The sequence below is a fragment of the Mirounga leonina genome, unplaced genomic scaffold, assembly GCF_011800145.1.
Source record: "Mirounga leonina isolate KUSES-001 unplaced genomic scaffold, KU_Mleo_1.0 Mir_170, whole genome shotgun sequence".
Taxonomy (NCBI): domain Eukaryota; kingdom Metazoa; phylum Chordata; class Mammalia; order Carnivora; family Phocidae; genus Mirounga; species Mirounga leonina.
Window position 1 is genome coordinate 23,774,614 of NW_023270433.1, and position 12,942 is coordinate 23,787,555.

Sequence of the window (12,942 nt, forward strand, 5' to 3'; positions counted from 1 at the left end):
TGTAAATTAATGTTTATAAAGCACTTAGAGTTCCCTCAATGTAAATAATTATGGAAACTAACAGTAATATTTCAGTTTTTTATAAATCTCTGCTATTTTTTTAAAAGGTTTTATGTTTTTTTTAAGTAAGCTCTATACACAATGTGGGGCTCAAACCCATAATCCTGAGATCAAGAGTCACATGCTCCACTGATGAGCCAGCCAGATGCCCCAAAACTCTGCTATTTTGTAATTCCCTGCCCTTTTGTGTGCTTTCTGAACTTTACTTGTTTACTCATTATTCAACAAATTTGAAGACATATTAGTGCACCAAACACCCTGGAAGGATACAATTTAATAAGCCTGGATCCTTGCCCTCAAGTAGCATGAGGAGTTGAGGATGTGATTTCACCAAATTCAAGATTTAAATAAGAAAAAAACGAATAAATGGATAAATGAATACCCTTACTTATGAAATTTTGAGATTGCAATGAAGAAAAGGAATAGGGAGCAGTGGGAGAGAATAATGACAATCCTAGAGGTGGAGGTGGAAGGTGCCGTAAGAAGGCAGCATTCAAGCAAAGATTTGGAGAATAAGAAGGAACAACTCTGCTAGCGCTAAGGACACGAGTGTGAACCCGTGAAAGAATTGATACAGTAACGGATCTGAACACGCACGGTGGTAGTTCAGTTAGTAAGCAAGGGCAAAAGAGGGTGTTTGGAGAGAAGGTCAGGACCATGCCATATGGTGGCTGAGCTGAGTTGTTGAAGATTGAGTAAGAGTTCGCTGGAGAAAGGGAAGGACGGGTGAACTAGATCATGGACTGCACAGCCGAATGTACAAAGGTGTAGAGCTTCACAACATGGATGCTGTTGTATTGAAGCATCAATTAAAAGAGCGCATGAGGGGAGATGAAGCTGGAAAAGAGGCTAAGAATTGGATCATGGAGAACCTTGAATGCCTAATGCTTTCTTCCCCATTACATGGCTGGGAGGTAGGAGGGAGCTGGGTTCCATCTCCTAATGATTTAGGACAATTGTTTGGGAAAATATTTGCTGGCAATCTCTTAAATAAAAACTTACTCCCCACTCCATACTTTCTTTCAAATAGAGCCCTTAGAATAGAGACGGCCACGAATGACTCTTTTGGAACCTCAGATAAAGCAGTTGACTGAAGGTTAATCATCCTCACCCCTGCCAGTACCTTGTCAGCTCCTGTTGACTCCCCTGCTCTTTTCCCTAGCTCTTGCCTTCTCTAGACCTCTGCAGGGAGAGTTACTGCTGGGTGCCCATCCCACTTTCTAATGCATGTAGATGTGCTTAGTAAAATGGTCCAGAGATATGAGGTATTTATTATTAGTGCTAATAGCACTAGATTTATTTTTTAGAGATTTTATTTATTAGAGAGAGAGAGAGCAAGCACACAAGCAAGGGGAGGGGCCGAGGGAGAGGGAGAAGCAGACTCCCCACTGAGCAGGGAGTCGGATGTGGGGCCTAATCTGGCGACTCAGGGATCATGACTTGAACTGAAGGCAGATGCATAAGGGACTGAGCCACCCGGGTGGCCCTAGTAGCAGTAGATTTAGATTCAGGGGCTGGTCCTGGGTCCTCTACTTCATAGGTTGAGCAGGTTACTTCTTGGAGCTGTTTCCTCACATGTGTAAAGGAGAAAGTACCTACCTTCTTGAGTCGTTGTGAGGATTAAAGGAAACCTGGAATATGTGTGAAGTGCTTACACAGTGTCTGCTTAACAAATTGTAGGTGCTATTCATAGTAGGAAAGTAATCAAAAGGGAAAGCAAATTCAAAATCCTTTTCTGAACACGGAGCATGGAAGACTAAGATATAGGGAATCTACTGAAAAAAAAAAATGAGGTAATTGATCTTGGCCAAGTCACTTACCCCATTTCCTCATCCAAACAGTGAGGACTACAATTTCCCTTTTGGGTAATTTATTGGATATTTATAAGGAATAGATATGATTATAAAATTTCTTTGAAAACTTTTTTTTGCTTTGTTTACAACGTTAGTCTGGGTCCTCTAAGAAAGCAATGCCAAGGATTTTATTAGGGGAAACACTTGTGAGAGAAAATGGGGTGGGAGCTAGAGAAGCTGCCAGAGCTGTCAGACAACGATGGAGGTCTGCCCTGAGGAAGGAAAGAGGTAGGGTCATTGGGTGGAAGCTATGCCATTCAAGGAAGGCTTGGCAAGGGGCGACAACCCTGGACCAAAGTCAGTCAATTCAGCAATCCTGCATGTTGCACCTTTCAGGGATGGGGTAGCCAATCCCAGCTCTATCCCTGCAGAGCTCAGCAGCTGGCTGGGAAGAGCTCATGGGGGGTGTGGCCTCAGCACAAAGAAGTGCTGGATGTCAGTGTGGCAGCTGAGGCCACTGGTCAGTTCTGCTCCCTGTAGCTGGTACATTCTCACAACCACTACATTGACCATGAGGAAGAATCTGTTTTCTAAATAGGAGAATAAACTGGTTGCAGCTAAAACTGTTTATTCTGATTCCTCTTAATATGCTTAATATGTAAGAGAGCTCTTTTTTTATTCTTATGTTAATCCCCTACATTACATCATTAGTTTTAGATGTAGTGTTCCATGATTCGTTGTTTGTGTATAACACCCAGTGCTCCATGCAGAATGTGCCCTCCTCAATACCCACCACCAGGCTAACCCATCCTCCCACCCCCCTCCCCTCTAGAACCCTCAGTTTGTTTTTCAGAGTCCATCGTCTCTCATGGTTTGTCTACCCCTCCTGATTTCCCCCGCTTCATTCTTCCCCTGTAAGAGAGCTCTTTTTAACAAGTCTGATGCAGGCGGTCTTCCAGTGAAGGTCAAAACTAGCATGTGGTGCTCTGATAATGAGCTAAAGAACTGTGAGCCTGGGGACTGATTTTATCCTGTGGATCCTTGGAAGAGCTAATGGGGATGGGGTTGGTGTTCTCTTTTAGAGCTGGTACCTTTTCTTTCTTGATACAAAATAGAATTTATTGATAGTGACCTCTGCATCCATTGACTTTATTTTTAAAGATTTTATTTATTTGAGAGAGAGGGAGAGAGAGCGAGAGAGAGCCGGAGAGGGGGAAGCAGGCTCCTCACTGAGCAGGGAGCCAGATGTGGGGCTCGATCCCAGGACCCTGAGATCATGACCTGAGCTGAAGGCAGATGCTTAACAACTGAGCCACCCAGGTGCCCCCATCCATTGACTTTTTACAGAAAAGTTAAAAACACTTTCTCTTTAAACACTTACTTATGCTTGTAAAGCACTTTACATTTTACACACTCCATATATATGTTTTCTCATGTGATTGTCACAAAAGCCTTGGGGAGCCAGAACTCCCATTTTAGAGGGATCAAAATACAGATCAAAAAGGTTAAACAACGTGTCCAAAGCACAAGGCTCACAAGTGGCTAAGTGGGGACATGAACCCATACTGTAGTATTTCCAGCTTTTGTCACGGCAGGACAGAGCTCACATGTACCTCTAATTTGATGAAAAAGAAAGGTTCAGAATCTTTCTTATCATTGCTCCCAGTTTGGATGTCCTCATTTTATAAATAATGGAAGAAATCTGGAGAGGCTCCACAGAAAAGCACCAGACATTTTTAAATGGGCCCTGGGAGGAGCTCTGAAGGGAGTTGGAGTCACTCATTTTGGAAAAGAGAAAGCTGAGGATTGATTTCATTACTCGCTTTACAGCCGCAAGGGGTTATTATGAGGTAGAGGTGGACAAATTGCTCTCCATCTCCAGAAACATCAGGATGTCAGGAAATAGGGCTTAATGTGGAGGCAGAACTTTCTCCGTTGTCAGGGTAATCAAACAAATAAACCACCAAGACCATGAGGAAAGGCTTGACTAGCTTTACAGATAAAAATGAATACAACTGTCTGGCCAGTTTTCTACCTGCTTTCATGGAGAAGGGAAGGAACCGGTGACCTCCTGCCCTCTGTACCATGTGGGAGCTGTAATTCTTTGACCTCAGAACAGCGACTTCTGTGTCTACTGGTTAGCTTCATAATATGATGACTTGAATCATGTGAGAGCCCTGACATAGCTCAGCCCTTATGTTGGTGTTACAAAAAGCTCTCTATCATTTCATTTCTTCTTTCATGCGACAAATATTTACTGAGTGCCTACTACTTTCCAGGTACTCTGTTAGGTGCTAAGGATCTATGTCCCGGTGAGTAGAGAAGACCCCTGCCTTTACTGCTCTTTAGTCTGTGAGTAGAGGCCACTTAATTAACAAATAAACAAATAACAAATTCAGATAGCAGTAAGTGCTATGGAAACAACAGAACGGTGTGATGAAGTGGAGAGAGCCTCAGGCTACTCTAGGCTCAGTGGTCTGGGAAAGTTTCTCTAAAGAGGTGCCATTTGATCGGAGGCCTCAGAAATGAGAAGGACTCAGCCCAGCAAGGTTTAAAGGAAGAGCATTCCAGGCAGAGGTAACACCAGGGTAAGGTAACATTTGGGCTGAGCCTCGAAGGCAGAGAGATAGTGGAAGGAGTGTAGGAGGGAGAGGGAAAACCAAAAGTAAAGATTTATTGACTAATGATTAGGAAGCACTTTTTGTGAAGGGTGTAGTTTGGCTGGAGGTAGCGATGACGTAGAGCCATGGTTCTCAGACTTGAGTGTGCTTCGTAATCACCAGGAGAGCTTGTTAAAACCCAGCTGCTGGGCCCCACACCCAGAGTTTCTGAAGCAGTTGGTCCGCTGCGAGTCCTGAACTCTTGCATTTCTAAGTTGCGAGGTAATACTGATGCTGCTCGTTCAGGGACCAGGCTCTGAGGACCACTGGAAGGATGGACAGTTTACATCTAATTAGCTTACCGATATTAATAAGAAAAGCTAACATTCGCTATGCCATCACTCTACGTAAGGTACTGCATGGACTTTCTTATGGAATCTATATAACAGCTCCACGAAATAGCAGTCATGATCATCCCATTTTACAGTAGTGGGAATAAGCACACAGAGATCAAATAATGTCCTAAAGCTTATAAAGCTTCTTCACAAAGCAAGAAAGTCACAGAGCTCGAGGGTGAACCATGACCTTGGGATTCTAGAGTTCTTCACCACCGTACTGTAATTCAATTACAAAACCCAGAGAGGTGGAGAGGCAGCAGCTGATGGGGCAATTTAATCAAGGGGAATGAAGGGATCATATAAGGAAAATGCAGCACTGGTGTATTAGATCTAGTTGGTTCCCTCCTTTTGATTTTTCCTAAGAGAACCCTGATTTTATTCAGATACCACTTTCCCAGCTTAGGGGGTAAAATTTATTTACTCTGCATCTAGGTCTGTCAGCACACAGCGTTTTCCTGGCAGCTGTTATGGATTCTAGGTAGGATGTATGTCCTAAATTGGCCACATCAGACTAAATGGAAGCCTTATATTTCATGGCTGGGAGGGCAGCCCTCTCCATCTCTTTCCTTGAGCATGAACATGGAAATGTGCCTGGTGGCAGTGGTGGCCATTTTTCGACCACACGAACAGGCCATCTCTGCACAAAACTGATAGGCTGAGGCTGCGGAGTGAGGAGATGGAAGGAAGCTCTTGATGGTACAGATTTGTCCTTGAATCAAGGAACCCAGAAGTCTGCATGACTTCTGGACTTTGTTATGTGAAATAGCCAATTTCCATATTGCTTGGGCCAGTTCGAGTCAGGGTAACAGGGAGCCAAGAGCTTTGTAACTGGTTGAATGGGCACTACAATATAAAGGAGAATGTTTGGGATTTATAAACTTTGAACATAAAAACCAGAAGTAAATGTTCTAAGTCTATAGGATATTGGGGGACATAATGGTATCCGTTTGTATCTGGGATGCTGTCTGGAAAGGGAGGTATAGGGAGACGGAAGTGAGATTGTGGGGACTTCTCTGTAATGGCCATGGTCCCTCACACCCTTGAGAATGCCTACAGTAAATTCAGATGGCTTTAAAGTAACAATCATCTCAGCACATCCCTATTCTTTCCCTCTCCAAGCCCTTTATCCTGGCCTCTGGTTTTCTCCTCAAAATGAGTGTGTAACTCATACTTCAGGATTCTGGGTGATTTTTTTGCTGAAAACATTTTGGCCAAAGCAGTTTGATGAAGAAGAATTGGCCAGTACAGTGATGTGGCTGAAATGATGATATAATAAGAAATGAAAATTTTACAGTCTTCTTTTTTCAAATAAGTCTAATATTGGTGCATAATGAGGGTATTTTGTATTTCCTGTGCTTCCCTGTTTGTCACAAAGAAGAACTGAAATAACCTGTATGTCTGATAATAGGTGATTCATTGGAAAAATTAAATAACCAGTAATAGAGGATTGGTTGGAAGAACCTAACGGGCAAAAATAGGAAATTAACTGAAATAAATTAAATGTCCTTTATACTGTCCACAAAAATAAAGTCATTGCCAAACATAAATCCTTTCTGGAGAAGAATACCAACAAGCACATATGTGTTATTTAGAAAACCACTAACATCTACACACATGTACATAGAGGCATATAAACATTTCTCCAGGGGCGCCTGGGTGGCTCAGTTGGTTAAGTGACTGCCTTCGGCTCAAGTCATGATCCTGGAGTCCCTGGATCGAGTCCCGCATCGGGCTCCCTGCTTGGCAGGGAGTCTGCTTCTCCCTCTGACCCTCCCCCCTCTCATGTGCTCTCTCTCATTCTCTCTCTCTCTCAAATAAATAAATAAAATCTTTAAAAAAACAAAACAAAACAAAACATTTCTCCAAGTAACATGTACATGTTGGTATTTTTCTCCACAAGGGATTTATGTTATTTTTAGTATAAAGCAAAAAATGTTTATAATTCAGACAATAATTTTTTAAGTGTTCCATCACATTGGCCATTAAAGTGACTCCACAATTTCTTAAAATCATGGAGGGAAAGGTGTAATACTTAAAATGGAAATAGAAATAGGGATGCCTGGGTGGCTCTGTTGGGTAGGTGTCAGACTCTTGATTTCAGATCAGGTCATGATCTCAGGGTCATGAGATTGAGCCCCACGTCAGGCTCCACGCTCAGTACGGAGTCTGCTTGGGATTCCCTCTCTCTCTCCCTTGGCCTTTCCCACTTGTGCTCTCTCTCTCTCAAGTAAATAAATAAAAATCTTAAAAAATGAAATATAAATAAATAGAGCAGGAAACTATTTTTGAAAATGTGGAACATTTCAAAAACAGATAAATATGTTTAAAAGCACCTAGAATATTTGCCAAATTACCATATTGTGCATTGAATTGGCAATACTTGGAGAATCAGTGATTGGGGATATTTACTCTTGCACATGATTGTTCAATGCTTTTGCATTGATCATCTTTTTAAGTCATCTCATGGCTGGGGATAGTTGTTAGGGTGAACCAGAAGTGACATGGCTTTCAACCCGAAAGTGCCAGATAGACTAACATCCTCATTTATGTGGGACTGTGTAGTTTTAAAACTAAAAGTCCCAGGCGCCTGGGTGGCTCAGTCGGTTAAGCGACTGCCTTCGGCTCAGGTCATGGTCCCAGAGTCCTGGGATCGAGTCCCACATCGGGCTCCCGGCTCAGCGGGGAGCCTGCTTCTCCCTCTGACCCTCTCCCCTCTCATGCTGTTTCTCACTCTCTCTCTCCCTCTCTCTCTCTCAAATAAAACAAACAAACAAACAAACAAACAAACAAAAACTAAAAGTCCCACAGCACAGCAGATACCTTTTCAGTCCTGGGCAACCTCCTTCAGTCCCAGGCAAACCAGGACAGGTGGCCATTCCGTTAAATCTTTTTCCTTCAAAAGCTGGAGAGTAATATAACCCTCTTACCTAGAAGACTTGAAGGCATTTTGAAGAGCTGTCTTTGGTCTCGAAGGTAAAACATATTTCCTGTGTCTTTAGCATTTGCAAGGGTCAGTGCGGCAGTGGACAGGAAAAAGAAATAATTAGGATTACAGACTAATTTAAATGGTGAACTTTGAGTGACTCAGAGTAGACCAGCAAAGGCCCAGCCTTTTGGTATAGTTCTACTCCCCTGTCCCCCCTTCTCTACTCCTTTTGAGCCCATTTGCCCACTTGGGAATATAGAGATTTCCTGAGTCATCCTAGAGCCAAGGAATTCAGAAATCAACCAGAGGTGGATGAGGACAGTTTGCTGGAGAAGGAAGAAGTATAAGACCTCCTAAGGAGTGGGGCACAGGAGAAGAGAGCTGAGATGATAGGATCAATAGAATGGGTGACATTTCCACTCCTCTGCATAAGAGAGACTTTATAGTAATACAGCTAGGAACACATCATTACTGTTCAAATAAAGCCAGAACACAAGCAAAGGTAGGACAATAAAAAATATTTTCCAAGTGAAAACCTGAAAGGAAAATCAAAACCCAAACCAAGAAGCACAAAACTCACCCTTACAATCAGTCTTAGAAGTGGTTATTCTCTGCCAAGGAAGGGGAACACCCAGGAGAGGCACAAAAACACCTGAAAGAATGAGGAGGAGGAGGAGGATTAGGTGAGACTACCACAGAGTGGTTGCGAGTATATTTTGGTCTTGGTGAGGATGTTCGTGACTTACTTAGGTTGGAAAAGTTGGTTGAGTGTTAGCTGTCAAGTGGAAGACAACAAACTTAAGGATGGTTTACTTTGTTAAAACAATTGATGCTTTGTTGTATTTAAGGAGGAAGTTGCTTTCAAGCAAAAAGTGACTTAGTAATTATTTGCCCAAATTAATATCAAAATATGTTCTAAGGATATCTTGGCAAGTTTATCTGACCTCAGTTCTTTCATTCTGCTTGTCTGTCTGTCAGTCAATCAAACATCTAGTTTATTTGTTTAGTTTTATCTTGTCTGGGATTTTATTTTAAAAGTGAGCACAGGGCTTCTGCTTCTCACCACGGTGGAGTAAAAGGACTAGATACATCCTCCCTGAAGTAACCCTCCCTAACCATGCTCTATGAAACAACAGTTTCAAGACACCAGACATTAGGCAGTGAAGTATCTTTGATCCCTAGGAGCTGAGAAACAAACTAGGTGAGCCCTGTGAATGTCCCAGTTTACTGCCTGGAGACATTTCCAAACATTTGATATAGAGGAGCCCAGAAAATGCTACGGCAGAATTACTGAGTTATTAAAAAAAGACAGAGGGAAAGAGAGAGAGACTGAGCTGCATACAACTGCAGACAGGAGACAGACTTCTCTACAAGACTTCTGTTGGCTCTACTATAAGGAGGCCGAGTATCTGGAAGTATATAAGCGTGGGGCAAAGAGGAGGGTCAGCAGATGAAAAGACACAGGACTCAACAGAAGTGGAGAAGCAAAGCCAGGGCTAATTAAGGGCTTCCTAAATTTTCTAATAAGGAGGGATTGATAGTTAATGCTAGAACCATGGTGTGGCTTGACTGGTAAATTATTTGCAACTTGTTTTCTGGTATTTATGCTTAAGGACATAATGAACTGTGCACAATTTATTTTATAGGATGAGGATGAGGTTCCTTTCTCTTGAGTTCCCACTCGTTTTTAAAAGTCCTGAATCAAAACCTCCTTCATTAACTCATAAGGACGGGGCCTGAACTGAGCGCGACGCAAAATCATTTGTCGTCCCTTATCCCTGGTGCCCTCCTGCCCTTTCCAGGAAAGGGACTCCTTCTTGTTTGACTGTAGCTTGACCTTCACATTTCTAGTGATAAGAATTAAGGAAGCAAAAATGAGTTTATGAAAGGGAAAATGCTTAAAAAAAAGATAAAATGAAATTTATGGGTGGATTTGTGTGTGTGTATTCTTTCCTAAAATGAGGTGGGATTTTCTGGAAGATTTATGTCAGAGGTTTCCTAGCACCTTAGATTAATTTTATATTTATATATGTAATAATACTATGGTATATGTAATCTTATAATTAGGTTGACCTTTTAATCTTTATATTCTTTCCAAAGTAAAGAACATGAATCATTTAAATAAATAAATAATGTGAGTTGAACGCCTACTATGCACACATCATAGAGATGGAAAAAGGAGTGTTCCTTCCCTGAGGGCTCTTATGGTCTGGGACTGTGGGGTTGGGGTTGGGCTGGCAGAGCGGTGGGTGGGAACAGAGTTGAGGGAAGCCAACAGACAGGTACACACATACCAGACAGAATGTGGTAACTAGAGCCAGAATTAGTCTTTAGAGATTCCATGAATAAGACAGTTTTCTGACTTTTAGAAAGCCAAGAAGACCTTATATGGATTTATACTCAAGTGAAAAGTCAGACCCACAAACCATGTAGGAATCTGCAGGCATGTGAGCTGCCCCGTATGTGAAATGTCTTCTGCAGCTTCAGTTTAAAAACAAAGTCAAGCACCAAGATGTGGGACAGACATTTTCTGAAATGTCACTTAATTACACCTCGCCATAAATAGCTGGGAACATCATAAAATTATTTTGGTGTCTTGTGTGTGATGTTAGTGATTAGGCCTGAGTAAAAAGTCACGTTCCTGGGGTTGGTATGTCAGGCCAACACCCCAAATTCCCATCAAGTTTGGTCCTATGGCAGTAGAAGTTTGCTTTTGAGTTTGTATTGAGTCACTGTCATGATGACTGTCCATCCAAGAACTGTGGAATTTGGGGGGGGGCAGGATCAGAAGCAAGTGTGAACTGGCTATTTGTGAGATTTTCCAACTGGAAACAGGGGCTGAGGTGGGTAAATATGGAGGGGAGGGGATTTGAACTGGAGCTGACTGGAATGAGATGGCAGACACCTTGCTGAGTTGTGTTCTGAAAGTGAAAAGCAGCCCTTGAATAGGGGTCAGAAGAGGGTTAATGGGTAGGCTTTGTAGAGAAAAATATTTAAAAAGCCATAAAGTCAAAAGATGGCCTTGCAGAAAGCATCAGCTTTGTGATTAAGGTATCAAGCTACTAATTATTCATGGGAAGGTTGTCTGTTTATCCAGACTTACGAGTTAGAGGCAGCACTGTGAGTCATGGGGGATTTGGTTGTTACAACCAGAAAAACCAGAATGGGCTTTAGGAGCTGGATCCCTTAGAATTAGTAGAGACCCTATAAAGTATCTCAAACATCCAAGAGTTTATTTTTTTGTGTAAATGAAGTCTGGGAGTAGGTTGCCCAGAGCTGGTTTGGCAGCCCCAAAAATCATCAGGAGCTTGGACTGGTCCGGCTTATAACCTTTGTAATCCCAAGTCTTGTATCGGCAGTCCAAGATGGTGACTGGAACTCTACCTCTACATTCCAAAAGTGGGAGGGAGGGAGGACAGAAGAAGGACCTTTCCTCTTCCTTTTAAGGAAACTTGCTGGAAGTACCACACGGTTCTTAAATTTTATTGGTCAGCCTTAGTCACAAGGCCATACCTCCCTTTAAGGGAGGCTGGGGAATAGACTTCTTTAACTGGGTATGTGGTCTCTCTGAATAAGTTCAGGAATTCAGGGTTTTGTTACTAAGGAGATGGGAGGAGAACAGATTTTGGGAAGTGACTGGCATCTTTGCCAAGGAAGCTTGCAAGTGGTTTTGAAAATGGACAGAAGCAGCCTGCACAGAACACATGTCACCAGGGGCAGAAACTAGTGACCATTCACTTAGCTATTCACCTCCTTTATTCATTCATCATTTAATAGGCCCCTGGGTGTGCCAGTCCTGGGGATAAAGGGAAGACTCTAGACTCTACACAGATTCCTGGAGATCTTTGTCTCTCTCGAAAGGTAAAAGCATGCCCTTTAATTAGAACAAGCCCTTGTGAGGTATTTGGGAAAAAGACTATCTGCAGGCTTATCCTGTGCCTCTGCATTGATTCTTAGAGCCTGTTATGCTTGCAGAAGAGTTTTGAGTTGTCCTTTTGGAATGATCAGATTTTTCTGTTCATGCTAATGAACAAAATTATTCATAAGGTCATAACTTGTAGATGAAGAATGATTTTTCTCAGAAAACTTGCAGAGCAGCTGAATGCCAGGAAGTTTGCTACAGTGATGAGTCAACTTTTATACCACCCCCATACTTAACCTGATCCCCCGACCCAGAACTTTTATCCATATAATTTTAGTTGTCTTTTGAGGACTACCTTAAACAATTCTTCTCTTCTCTCCTCTGCTCACCATCTTTCTGTTCTTTTCTGAGGCTTCATTTTTCTAGACTGGAAAGCCCTTATACTTCTTCAACTGTTCCCCCAAATGGCACGATTTGAGGAAAGGATTAAGAAGGAGAATAACATTTTTTGTGGGGCTTATTATGTGTTGGATACAATGCTAGGGCTTTCGTATACATTCTCTTATTTCAGCCTTGACAGCAACCCTGTGAGGAGGCTGATATTCATTATATTTTTAAAGTAAGGACCCAGATTCATGGAGGTTACCTTCACAAGTCACCTCTCTTAAGTTCCTACTCTCAGCCAAAGTTCAGGCAGAATTTGGTCCTGATCTGTTTGAGGACCAGACTGTATTTTTCCACCATGCCTTGCTGGTCCATCTTCTTGGTCACTCCATTCTGAGGATGCTTGGTTTCTTCAGCTACAAACTAGGACTCGTTCCCTACCTACCTCAGGAAGAGACTTCAAGTAAGACTGACGCACCTAGGAATTGACCTTCCCCTCCCCCAGACTTGGGGTAGGTACAGAGAAGGTGCGCTCCTTTTGCCAATTCCCCGTACAGGTGAGCAGGCAGACAGGAGCCAGAGTCCCCCAAACAGTAGAGAGGGCCATAGTGGGTCTCAACCCATGTATAGGAATGCCAGTGGGAACTTCTTGAAGGGCAGCTCAGTCAGGTACTATTACCAACAGCTTTGTGGAGACTTGAAGGCTGGGGAAACTCTTCCCACCAGTGGGGATGATGAAGGTGAGCCTCCTGCATCACCCAGCTGCCTTCATATACCTATTTTTATTGTGTTCTTTATTGACACTAATGGAACTTATGCCCTTTGCCTTTTGTTGATCATCATTGCACTTGTCAAAATGCTCTCTATTCCGACCAAGTGGTTTATAAAAATTAATAGCAGTTAACAGGGAAATGTGTAG